The following is a 12,456-nucleotide window of genomic DNA, read 5'->3' on the forward strand; positions in this document are numbered from 1 at the left end:
TTAATCTCTACAAATTTATATGCTACAGTAGAGCATGAATGGGTTGTCATTGTTCCACTCATCATATTATTTATTTATCCCCCGCAAAAAAAAGATTCATCGTGTAATAATGTTTTTTATTTAACCACGACAAAATATATCACATTACCTCTGCGTTTGCTCATAAATAATCTGGTCACATACTATACTAGGGGTACAACGGTCTTCTTAGGTCAGACTTAACACCGTTACTAGACAAAACTAATGGAAGTGTCACATAGGCACAAAATGAAGTTTGAGTGTCAAAAAAGGAAGAACAAAAAAATTAAGGCCAAAAAGGAAAGCAGATTTTAAGAAAGAGCCAAATAAAAAATTCTTTCAAAAGAAAACCATGTTCGATATTTTTAAAAAAGTTTATTTTTTTCGCGTAAACTTCATGTGAAATGAGCTGGCATTTTGGACAAAGAAGTCTATGAACACGGTTGGTAGCGATGTTGGTTCACTCACTTGAGGTCATGTAATCGATCCCACAAACGTACATTTTTTGAAAAAATTACGAACTGCTCTTTGTACTATACTAGGAAACATGCCCGTGTGTTGCTACGGGGTAAAGGGGCAGTGGTTGGAGAGAGAGGGGTGCATGGAGAACTTTGGTCGAGTGCATTTTTTTTCTCAACTTTGAAGCACATTCTCCAAAAGTTCAGTTACTAATTCAAAGAATTTTTAAAGTAAGAGCGCACATGATGTTTTTTGTTTGATTTTCAATACCACATTGTACATTAGACCGTCCATATATAGTGACAATGCATATCTGACCTGCAAATTAATCGTCACGTTGACAATCAAAAAATCATACACGCAACACTTATGTTGAGTTACTAATATCACACAATAAAAAATGTCGTATACTTCGCCTAGCATCTAAGAATGTTGTGTGCGTGCTACCATCAAGTCCTTTTGGTATATAGGATTCTCCATCGTAATTGAATCTTTGTTTAATATGTTGCGCCCCAACCCACGGATATCTGTAATCTGCTCTATTTTAGCTTTCTTTTGTTGTGATTGCATATTTATGTATTTCTGCCTTTCTCATGCGCACTTTTTTTATCTTCTGTGTTGGCTCCATGTTTGCATATTTCTTCTTCCCTTGTTCTTGGGCCGAATCTTTTATTCTTTTGTTGGTTGATAGGCTTCATGATGCTTTTTCAGTTTTTTCTGTTGTTCTTCACTGGTCATTTAGCATTAGTTTTTTCTGTTGTTCTTCACTGGTCATTCGTAAATACGGATCTCTATCTTATTTTTTCCCTCTTTGTTCCTTGGCATCCATGACTCGAGATTGCCATACAAATTTCTTGCGTACATGAGATTTTTGTATACTATATGAAGTTGTTGTTGATTAAATCACGAATATAAAATTTGCATCATAAATAGAGCATATGTAGCTACGTATAAATAAATCTAATTACACCTGGACATAAGCATGAGAATATATGTGTTGTTTGCATGCTCATGTTTTTCCTTGAAAAGCAATTTAGAAAGCAGAAAAATAATATTAAAGTAAGAGCATTGATTCACCATGTTTTTCGTCCGACTTAAGTATGACATTGTAAATCATTCTGTCGATACCTATTGACAAAGCATATACCACACTGATAGATTAACCATTGCACTGACTTCACAAAATAAAAATGTCGTATATGCAACACTTGAAAAGTAATTTTTTCTGGATGCAATTGCTCTTGTTTCTTCATAGCATCAATGTTTGGGTCAAAATAAGTGGTTGTCTCGTTCCTTCGTACCACCTTCAACATAATCATCTTCAAGGACTTCTCTCAAGAAAACAACTTCTCCAGGGACATCAAGCATGACATCTTCTTCCTGATCTAAAAGAAAAACTTTATTGACAACAATTAAAGACTTTGTGGCCATGATATGTAAATGCCTATGTTTTGCGCTGATGATTTATTATGCACTCGTATAAACTAGAATCAGCAGCGCCCGAAGATAATTTATGTATTTACTTCATTCGGCGTCCAGACATATGTGTTTTCGCCGCGTGTGTCCTGACCTATTTAGTGAGTCAAAACCACAAACAGATGCAAATCTTCCTTCAAGAAGAAGAAAAAATAAAACCAAACCCGGCATGTGTATGTGATTCAGAGAAGGCGACTGATAGGCGCCGGTCGACCGGCCGAAAGCCTGCGCCGGTCACCTACCGGCCGTTCGATTCACCCCATCCCGCACCGTTGATTTTCCTTCTTCTCCTTTCTCAGCCTGGTCAACGCATCCCTTCCCTACACCAGCTAGTCAACGCGCAGCTCTTACATCGGGGGCTCCTCGTGAGGCACGGCGGCCGCATTCATCGGCGTCGAGCCAGTCGCCCTTCGGAAGCACCCACATTTCTGTAGCTTCTCGCTTGCCACTGTCGGCTGCAACATAGGGCGTAGTCACCACCGCCCGCCAATCCAGCAAAAAATGGCCGGTTCATCCCCGCCGTCGCCGCCAACACACCGGCCGTCGAGCAGATGCAGCATCACGCGTCGCCGCCGCATCACGGCTCACATACCCCCTCTCGTCGGGCTGCAGGAAACCAAGGCGCAGGTCCTAGCATCCTTGCCGCGCCCGCCGCCTCCGTTGTAGCTCCTGGAGTTGCTGGTGTTGGTATTGATCTAGAGGCCCAATGGGCCAAAATAAAAATAAAAGACCAGAAATAAAGTTACGTTAAAGAGAGAAACAGGGAGGCCACGAACCAACGTTCGTACCCCTCGATCTCAACTTACGCGCCCTAATCGGGGGCACCCTAACCAACTATGGTTTTGGTCCCCTGTCGCCAGCGCACATAAAAAGATGGGGGAGCAGCCGGCACCTACGTCAGACTAGTTCTCGTACGGTTTACTCCTACTCCCCACATCCCTAAACCCTAACCGATCTGGGGGAGCGTTGCATGACGGGAAGATCATCTCCAAGCTCTGCCCCTGTCCCTGGGCAGTGCCGGTGGCGCCCGGAGGGACGCCTCTACCTGCAGCGAGCATCTTCACCGAGCCTGCATCAAGCCTGCATCGAGCAGGCACGGGACTTCGCACCGTCGACACCAATGGCTGCTTCCATTGGTGGTAAGAACCTAATCCATCTCTCTGATCTGTGCTATTAGGTGATCTAACGCCTGGCTTACGATCTGTTAAGTATATCCTACGGGATGATAAGTTTAACAATGGTATCTTGAGCATGGTTAAGCCTAGATTAGATCCCTAAGATGATCTGCTTAAGTTTGATGATCCTGATTACGTACTAATGATTAAGGTTTAAGTCTAATGGTTCATGAATAAGGTTAGATTGCCCTCTGTTGAAGTTGATGTTTGATCTCTAGGGTTATGTGTTTCGGTCAAAGTCTCATTTGGCTATGGGTCAGTGCTAATTATCCAGTGATTATGATAAATCATGTTCTGCTAGTTTGATTTGCCACGTTTCCGCATCAATATTGTTAATTAGCACTGGTTTTAGTTCCTGTTAGCAATTAGAACATGATGAATTGGCTAAGTTAAAGTCAGCCGAACCCTAACTCTAGAAAATCCCCAAATTTGAAACCCTAGTTTTCCTTTTGTGAAATCCTCCATTGGTGAGTCCAAATGATGAATGAAATTGGAAGAAGAGAAAAGATGACGGGCACACCCAGATGACGCCGGCTTTCTGGGTCCGCACGGCCGCCGCTGTGCGTGCACGTCATGGCCAGGACGCCGCAGCCCTTCAGGATGGCGCGCGGAATGAAGTAGCAGTCGCCGCTGGTGCGCTCACGCACGCGCGCGTCGCTTGGCCTCTGTGCCTCGGACGTCGTCGGCCGCCGCCAAAAGCTTGCGGCGGCAGCCGCCGGCGAAATGCCCCACCGCTGCGTCGTCGCGTCACCGGAGCTACGCTCGACGGAGGAGCGCACGGGACAAAGTCCATTTGCACGCTGCTCCGGCGAGCGAAGCTACCGCGTCGCCATGTCCGGTGTGCCTCACGCCGCCGTGACCTCATGTGCGGGCGCATCTCGTCGTCGCCGCCGCAGTCGCTCTCTCTCACGGGAGCGAGTGATTCGGGAGGAATGGGGATTAGGTCTAGGGTTTGACCAGGCAGTGTTTTGCTCCACTCCGGAGCGATCGGAGCCGTCGGCTCGATCCAACGGACAAGCCCAACGCGCTGCTCCAGACGGGCCGTCGGCCGATGAACGGGCCGCTTTTGCGGCTGGGCTTTGGCCCAAGTTGCCATAGCCCGCAGACAAAGATTTTATTTAATATTTTTTTGTTTGTTGGGCTAGAATTTGAAGAGCTGCCGTGGGTCTTGGGCTAAAAATTAAAGTTTCTATGCGTTTTCTATTTAATTCAGTGTATTTCCGTATTATGATTATTCCCAAAATGTTCTTGCACTGTTATAAATAGAAAATTGCCAGGAAAAATGATTATGAAAATTATGTTTTAGTTTTCTGAATGAAATGGAACCAACGAGAAATTTTATTTAGAAAACTTTTATGGATTAATGTTTGTGTCATTTTATGGTATATTTATGTTCATCTCATGGTAACATCAATGAATGATGAATTATTAATGTTGGAAAATTGATATTACACATGAGATTAATGTGATCATTTTTGTAATACAGACCAACGTTGTTTTACATTTTTGAATCACTCTGTTAATTCCTTATTATTTTCTGCCCAACAGTGATATAATTTGGAGTTAATTTTTGCATAAAAATTTATCAAACCAACGTAGGTTAATTTTTGTGCAATTTAATTCAATTATGATGTTCTTTTCCTTTACTTATGATATTTTGAAATCATGACAGCTTCTGGTTCTCGTGGCCTCGAGATCGAGCAACTTACTGGGAATAACATCCAATCATGGAAGGACTCGTTGCTTTTGCACCTCGGATGGCATGAGGTTGACCTCGCACTGAGGGAAAGTAAACCAGTGGAACCTGCAAAGGGTGCCACCGGGTATGCTGAGCTTAAGAAAGACTATGATGCTAAAGTTGAGCAGTGGAGAGGTCAAACAGAATGGCGCTCCTAATTATGAACTTCTCCATCTCGACTTAGATTAAAGGGGCTATTCCTGCCAATGAAAGTGCCGCCGAATATTTGAAATCGGTGGAAGAACAATTTAAGGGCTCGGAGAAAGTGTATGCAGATGAGCTTTTGCACAAGCTGCTTGCAAAATATGACGGGCGTGGAAATGTGAGGGAGCACATCTTAAGTATGAGCAATGCTGCGGCAAAGCTTAAAACCATGAAGTGTGACTTGAACGAAGAGCTTCTTGTGCTCCTAGTTTTTAGGTCACTACCCTCACAATTCAATCCATTCAAGATAAACTATAACTCTCTTGAAACCAAATGGAAACTATCTGAACTCATTGCACATTGCGTTCAGGAGGAAGAGAGAATGAAGAGTGAGCAGAAAGATCAAGCTCTCCATGTTAACTCTGCAAAGAGGAAGCATGAGAACCATGCTCATAACAATAATGTGCCCAACAAAAAGCAGTATTCCAAAAAGAATCCTCCAAAGCCTAAGCAATGCAACGAGGCAAGTTGTTCACGTCCCGCACCTTCAGCGGCTACTTCAGTTAATCTTACAAATGCCGCTGGAGAAAGACTTTGCAATTTTTGCAAGCAGCCAAATCATGTCAAGGCGGACTGTCCAGGTTTTCTTAAGTGGCTGAATAAAAAGGGTAAGGATGAGATCACTCTTGTAGATGAATCTCTATATGTTGATTTTTCTGAATCTACATGGTGGATTGACTCAGGTGCGACTGTTCATGTCGCGAATTCTTTGCAGGGATTCCATATAAGCCACACCCTAAGGGTACAAGAAGACTTAATGTCGCGAATGGGAAGGAGGCTGAAGTTGAAGCCGTGGGCTCCCTCACCTTGAAGTTGCACACTGGTTTCCTACTTCAGCTCAAGGACGTTCTTTATGTGCCTACTTTGAGTAGGAATTTGATTTTAGTTTCATGTTTAGATGATTTTGGATTTCATTGTACCTTTGGGGAGAAACAATGTTTTTTAAAGTATTGTAATAAGGATGTTGGTCTCGCCGTCCGACGAGGCAAACTTTATATGTTAAATCTTTCCGGTTATCCTATGTGTGTGAATCTCTGCGAAATGAATATGAATGAACGCAATCATAAAAAGAATGGGAGAAGTATCAATCCTTCTTCGAAATTGTGGCATCGTCGCTTGGGCCACATTTCGAGGGGGAGAATGGAACGATTGATTAAAGAAGAAATACTTCATCCGCTAGATTTCTCTGATGCGGGCAATTGTATTGACTGTATTAAGGGAAAATATGTGAAAACAATTAAGAAAGGAGCAGTAAGAGCCACATCGGTCCTTGAACTTATTCATACTGACATATGCGGACCTTTTAACGTAAAGTCTATGGATGGTTTTGATTCTTTCATTACCTTCACAGATGATTTCTCTCGCTATGGCTACATTTACCCCATACGTGATCGATCCGAAGCTTTGGACAAATTTAAGATTTATAAAGCCGAGGTTGAAAATCAACTCAACCTAAAGATCAAAGTAGTACGGTCTGACCGCGGGGGAGAATATTATGGCAGGCATGCTCCTTATGGGCAAATTCCAGGACCGTTCGCAAAATATCTTGCTGAAAATGGAATAATTGCCCAATATTCAATGCCTGGTGAACCTCAGCAAAATGGCGTAGCTGAGCGTCGCAACCGCACTCTTATGCATATGGTACGTAGCATGCTTAGTCATGCGAACTTACCAGTAAGCCTTTGGATGGAGGCATTGAAAAAAGCTACACACATCCTAAATCTTGCTCCAACTAAGTCAGCACCGAGCACACCTTACGAGATGTGGGCGGGAAAGAAACCGAGCTTGAATTACTTACGAGTGTGGGGCTGCCCAGCTGAAGCTAAAGTATTCAATCCACATATTAAGAAATTGGACCCAAAGACAGTTAGTTGTTTTTTCATTGGGTATCCTCATAGAGGAAAAGGATATCGCTTTTATTGCCCAGGTCATACCACCAAGTTTGTGGAAACCAGGCAAGCGGTGTTTTTTGAGGATAATGAAGTCACTGAGGTTAGGGCGATTGATCTTGAGGAGAAGCGGGTGTACGTTCCATCCCCGACTATCCAACAGAACTTTATCCCTATGCCTAATATGCACGAGACACCTACTGGTGATCCCGAACCTGAAGTGGATCCTCAACCGACGAGGAGCCTCAGCATAATGAAGATCCTCAGCCTGATGAGGATCCTCGGCCAAATGATGAGCCTCAACCCAATGTTAATCCTCAACCTTCTCGGGCAAGAGAAAATGCACATACTAATGAGCCTACGAGAAGATCACAACGGGAAAAGAAAAAGGCCATCTCTAGCGATTATGTCACTTTCATGTGTGAGGATGAAAATGACATAGGGAAGGCACAAGATCCGACCTCATATAAAGAAGCCACTAAAAGTGAAGACTCGTCCAAATGGTTGGTAGCCATGGAAGACGAATTGAAATCTATGAGCTCAAATGATGTTTGGGACTTAGTAGAAGTTCCTTATGGAGCCAAAAGGGTAGGCTGCAAGTGGGTCTACAAAACCAAATATGATTCCAAAGGGAACGTCGAAAGGTTCAAAGCGAGACTTGTAGCAAAGGGTTTTACGCAGAGAGAAGGAATCGATTATAAGGAGACCTTCTCGCCTGTGTCATCCAAAGATTCTTTCAGAATTTTCATGGCACTTGTAGCTCATTATGATTTGAAGCTGCATCAAATGGATGTCAATACGACATTTCTGAATGGTGACTTAAAGAAGAAGTTTACATGACTCAACCTGAAGGTTTTGTCGTGGAAGTAAAAGAACACATGGCATGTCGTTTAAAGAAATCCATATATGGCTTGAGGCAAGCTTCAAGGCAGTGGTACCTAAAGTTCGAGGAGATTATTAGAACTTTTGGTTTTAAAGAGAATGAAGTGTACAACTGCATATATGTTAAATTTAAAGGCAGTAGGTTCACATTTTTTGTCCTATATGTGGATGATATTCTATTGGCTTGCAGCGATAAAGATATGCTGCATGAGACCAAGAGATTTCTGTCCTCAAAATTTGACATGAAGGATCTCGGTGAAGCCTCGTATGTCCTTAGCATGGAGATTCATTGAGATAGGTCCAAAGGAACATTAGGACTATCACAAAAGGCATACTTTGAGAGAGTACTAAAGAAATTCTATATGCATAAGTGCTCTTCCTCACCTGCCCCCATAGTTAAGGGCGATAAGTTTGGGACATTCTAATGTCCGAGGAACCAAAATGAAACTGATCAGATGAAGTTGGTTCCTTATGCTTCAGCTGTCTGAAGCATCATGTATGCTCAAGTATGTACATGCCCTGACTTAGCTTTTGTAACCGGGATGCTTGGCAGATTTCAATCTAATCCAGGACCGGACCGCTGGAAGGCCGCAAAGAAAGTCTTGCGTTGTATGCAAGGTACTAAAAGTTTCACGCTTACATATAGAAAGTCCGATAACCTGGAAGTTATTGGTTATTCAGACTCTGATCTTGCCGGGTGTGTGGATAGTATGAAATCCACGTCAGGTTATATATTCACACTCGCTGGAGGAGCCATATCGTGGAAAAGCTCCAAGCAAAAGATAGTTGCCTCATCTACGATGATGGCAGAATATCTATCATGTTTTGAGGCCATCGGGTAGGCTGTATTCCTAAAGAATTTCATTCCCGGACTTAAAGTGGTTGACAGCATTTCCAAACCACTGACATTGTACTGTGATAATGAACCTGCAGTTTTCTATGCCAATAACAACAAGTCAAGTGCTGCTGCCAGGCACATTGACCTAAAGTACCATGTTGTTCAACATAGAATCCAGGATCAAACTATTAATGTTAAGCATATCAGTACGACACGTATGCTTGCAGATCCGCTTACTAAAGGCTTACCACCCAATATATTTCGTGAGCATGTAGCCGGCATGGGATTATTGGAAGCCTCTTGATTCTGGAATTATGGGACCGCTAATATAAACCACTCCCAATAAGTAAAATGTGTTCCACTTTGAAATAGGATGCGCGCTATGAGTATTGAGGTTCAATGGCTTTTCATCGGCTATTGTAACACCTTACTCTGGTATATTATTCCTATGGAGAATGGACAAAAGTCATTGAGCCTAACAATCAAGGGGGAGAATGTTGGTATTGATCTAGAGGCCCAATGGTCCAAAACGAAAATAAAAGACCAGAAATAAAGTTACGTTAAAGAGAGAAACAGGGAGGCCACGAACCAACGTTCATACCCCTCGATCTCAACTTACGCGCCCTGATCGGGGGCACCCTAACAAACTATGGTTTTGGTCCCCTGTCGCCAACGCACATAAAAAGATGGGGGAGCAGCCGGCACCTATGTCAGACTAGTTCTCATACGGTTTACTCCCGCTCCCCACATCCCTAAACCCTAACCGATCTAGGGAGCGCTGCACGACGGGAAGATCATCTCCAAGCTCGGCCCCTGTCCCAGGGCAGTGTCGGTGGCGCCCGGAGGGACGCCGCTACCTGCAGCGAGCATCTTCACCGAGCCTACATCAAGCCTGCATCGAGCAGGCACGGGACTTCGTACCGTCGACACCAATGGCTGCTTCCATTGGTGGTAAGAACCTAATCCATCTCTCTGATCTGTGCTATTAGGTGATCTAACGCCTGGCTTACGATCTGTTAAGTATATCCTATGGGATGATAAGTTTAACAGCTGGTTCCATCAATTTCACTTGCCGGATGCAGCAAAACATGGCTCCAGTCCAGCATCCTTACCGTGCCCGCCAATCCCCTGTAGCTCCCGGAAATGCCAGTTCCAACACGCTGAGATGCTGGTTCCAGCAAAAAAGATACACGGTTCCAGCAATTTTCATCGCCGTTGAAAAATGCACGGGTCCCAACAAGCTGCCGTCGCGCGGCGTCGCAGCACACCGCGACACCAGTTCCATCAATGGAGGTCGACGGTTCCAGCATTTTTCGTTGCCGGATGTAGCTCACCATGCGTGCCGTGGTAGCAAATCGTCGTCGCCCGTCGTAGCATTTTTTTGGCCGTTTCCAGCAGTGGAGGTCGTCGGTTCCAACATTTTTCACCGCCGGTTGTAGCTCGCCATCCGTGGCATCGTAGCATTTTTGCCCGCCCCGTCGTAGCTTTTTTCTTCGCCGTTTCCAGCAGTGGAAAACGCCGGTCCCAGCATTTTTCGTCTCCGTGCATGCCATCTTCGTCACCTGATGGCTCCACCACTCCAGCACGGCCGGTCGCCGCCGACACTGGCTGGCGAGGTGGCAGTCCAGGCTCACAGCAACCCCACTCCCCCCACCTCACGGCTGCCGCCGCAGCTCCGTAGTGCCGCAGCTCTAGCACGCTACCGCAGTTCCTCACTTCCCCTGATGTGTGGTGGAGAAAAAACACAGAGAGAGGGGTAAGGTAGAGATTGAGCGGCCGAGAAGAGGATGGGAATGAGGGAAGGATAAGGTTGCCGCCGCTTTTCTCTTGGGGGCCCGCAAAAGGACGCGTGCAAAGGAGCCGAGCGTGGTTTGGGTCTCTTAGATCAGGCCTAATCTAACGATCAGCGCCCATCTGGCCGAAGTTTCAGCTGGTCTGCCGGTAGGGAACGTTTCCGTGCTAGGCGTCGGCACGCCGGCCCAAACACTCGGCCGGTCGCGTCCTAGCCACACGATTAATTTATTCCAACCGTTTGATTTGGCTAGTCTTTAGTCTATCTCAGACCAGGGAGATTTCCCACGTCACGCAACATTTAGCGGAGAAAAAAGGATAGAGAGAGCAGCGCCCCGCTCGTCCTCGGCCGCTCGTGTTTGCCGGCCTCCCACAGGCAACCTTGGCTGGTCACGGCGGCACACCACAACAGGTAGCCATCGTCGTAGGTGCGAGGCCATCGTCGTCCCGCGCTCGCCGGCTGCTAGTGCCACCTGTGCTCGCCCTTCCGCTGGTCGTGGCTGCGCATCACAAATAAGTCATCGTCGTCATGGGCGTGAGCGTGCCGTCGTCATCGCGGCCATGGATGCATCCGTCGCAGCACGAGGTCATTGCCATCCCTTCCAACTTCGTTGTGGTCGTCATAGGTTCGTCAGGCACAGTTGTAGCAAACCCGGCGGCCCATTGTAGCATCCCGTGGTGCCTATCTTAGCATCTTTTTTGGTCGTCAGGTCTCCGTTGATGAGTCGCCGGAAACGGTTGTAGCAAACCCGATGGCTGGTTGCAGCTCCGCCATGCCCATTTGCAGCTTTTGCCAATACGGTCATAGCACGGTAATCGCTGGTTGTACCTCTGTTGCCTTTGGTTGCAGCTTTCGCCAACACGATCATAGCACGTGTCGCCGCTGGTTGAAGCTCCGGCAGGGCACGATTGTAGCATGGGTTACCGCCGGTTACACGAGTCGTAGCAAGGGTCACCGTGGCTCTGCTGCAGCTTCCCAGACAATCGTTTCCAGCACCTTAGATTGGAGGTTGTAGCTTCTCACTCAGTCGGTTGCAGCTTCCCGGTCGCCGTGGCCCCGTTGCAGCTTCCCAGACGGTCGTTTCCAGCACCTCCGATTGGGGGTTGTAGCTTTTCACCCAGTCGGTTCCAGCACCTCCGGCTGGGGGTTGCAGCTTTTAGCCCCGGCCAGTTGCTGCATTTTGCGACGACCAAAGGACAGGGAAGATGACTGCCATGGCAGCGTGGAAAATTGAGAGAGATGGTGAGAGAGGTGCGGAGCAGAGACCTATAGGAAGAAAAATGGTGGTTAGAGAAAAAAGAGGAAGAAGATAAGAAAACAACTAGCGATGCATGGGCCTCGAGCTATTAGATAAGGTTGAATCCAACCAATGTTGCTTTCAAAGCGTGGGTCCCGTGGGACCGCGTCTAGTTAGCCGCGGCCGGCCGAAAGTTTAGCTGGTGCGCCGGATAGAAATGTTTCCCTAATCCTATACGTGTCTTGTGTCTACTGTAGCCCGCTTGGGTGTCCCTCGTAAGGCCAACCATATCCAGCTGTAGACAAACCAGTCGTCTCGAGCGGGCGGCCTCTGTCGTCTGGCCCCAACCACCGCTGTTCTCATCCTCCTCCTCGTCTCAGTCGCTCACTGATGTCCCATCTTTTTCTCCCCCATCTCTTTGTCAAGCAGAGAGCTACTACCACGCAGCACACTCCCTTAATGTCTGCCGCTGTTTCTAAGGCCCCCCGGAGCTTGATCCAGATCGGTATCGAGGCCACCACTGAGCCGCCTCCCCTCCTCCGTCCTCCACGCGCGCGCGCTCAGCGCCCGATCCACCCCTTCCCCATCCTCGCACATGTTGCCCTGCTTTCTCCTTCTTCCTCTAAGTTCTTTCTTTTCCTTGGCAGGGAGCATGCAGGGAGCCTCGTGGCCGCTACCACAACCGGATGTCCTCGCGTCGTCGCCGCCTCCGAGTTTGTCGGCCGCTGGCGCCCGTCCTCCCCTTTAT

General features: G+C 46.5%; 1 long non-coding RNA gene across 1 annotated transcript; it reads right to left on the bottom strand.

The window, feature by feature from the left end:
- Positions 1 to 1,632: 1,632 nt before the first annotated feature.
- LOC123131115 (uncharacterized) lies at positions 1,633 to 4,051 on the bottom strand. The gene is made up of 2 exons (XR_006464065.1): positions 3,649 to 4,051; positions 1,633 to 1,862 (listed from the first exon to the last, which is right to left on the bottom strand). It is a non-coding gene; the product is annotated as an uncharacterized lncRNA (long non-coding RNA).
- Positions 4,052 to 12,456: the final 8,405 nt, after the last annotated feature.

This window comes from Triticum aestivum, chromosome 6A, assembly GCF_018294505.1.
Source record: "Triticum aestivum cultivar Chinese Spring chromosome 6A, IWGSC CS RefSeq v2.1, whole genome shotgun sequence".
Classification (NCBI taxonomy): Eukaryota; Viridiplantae; Streptophyta; class Magnoliopsida; order Poales; family Poaceae; genus Triticum; species Triticum aestivum.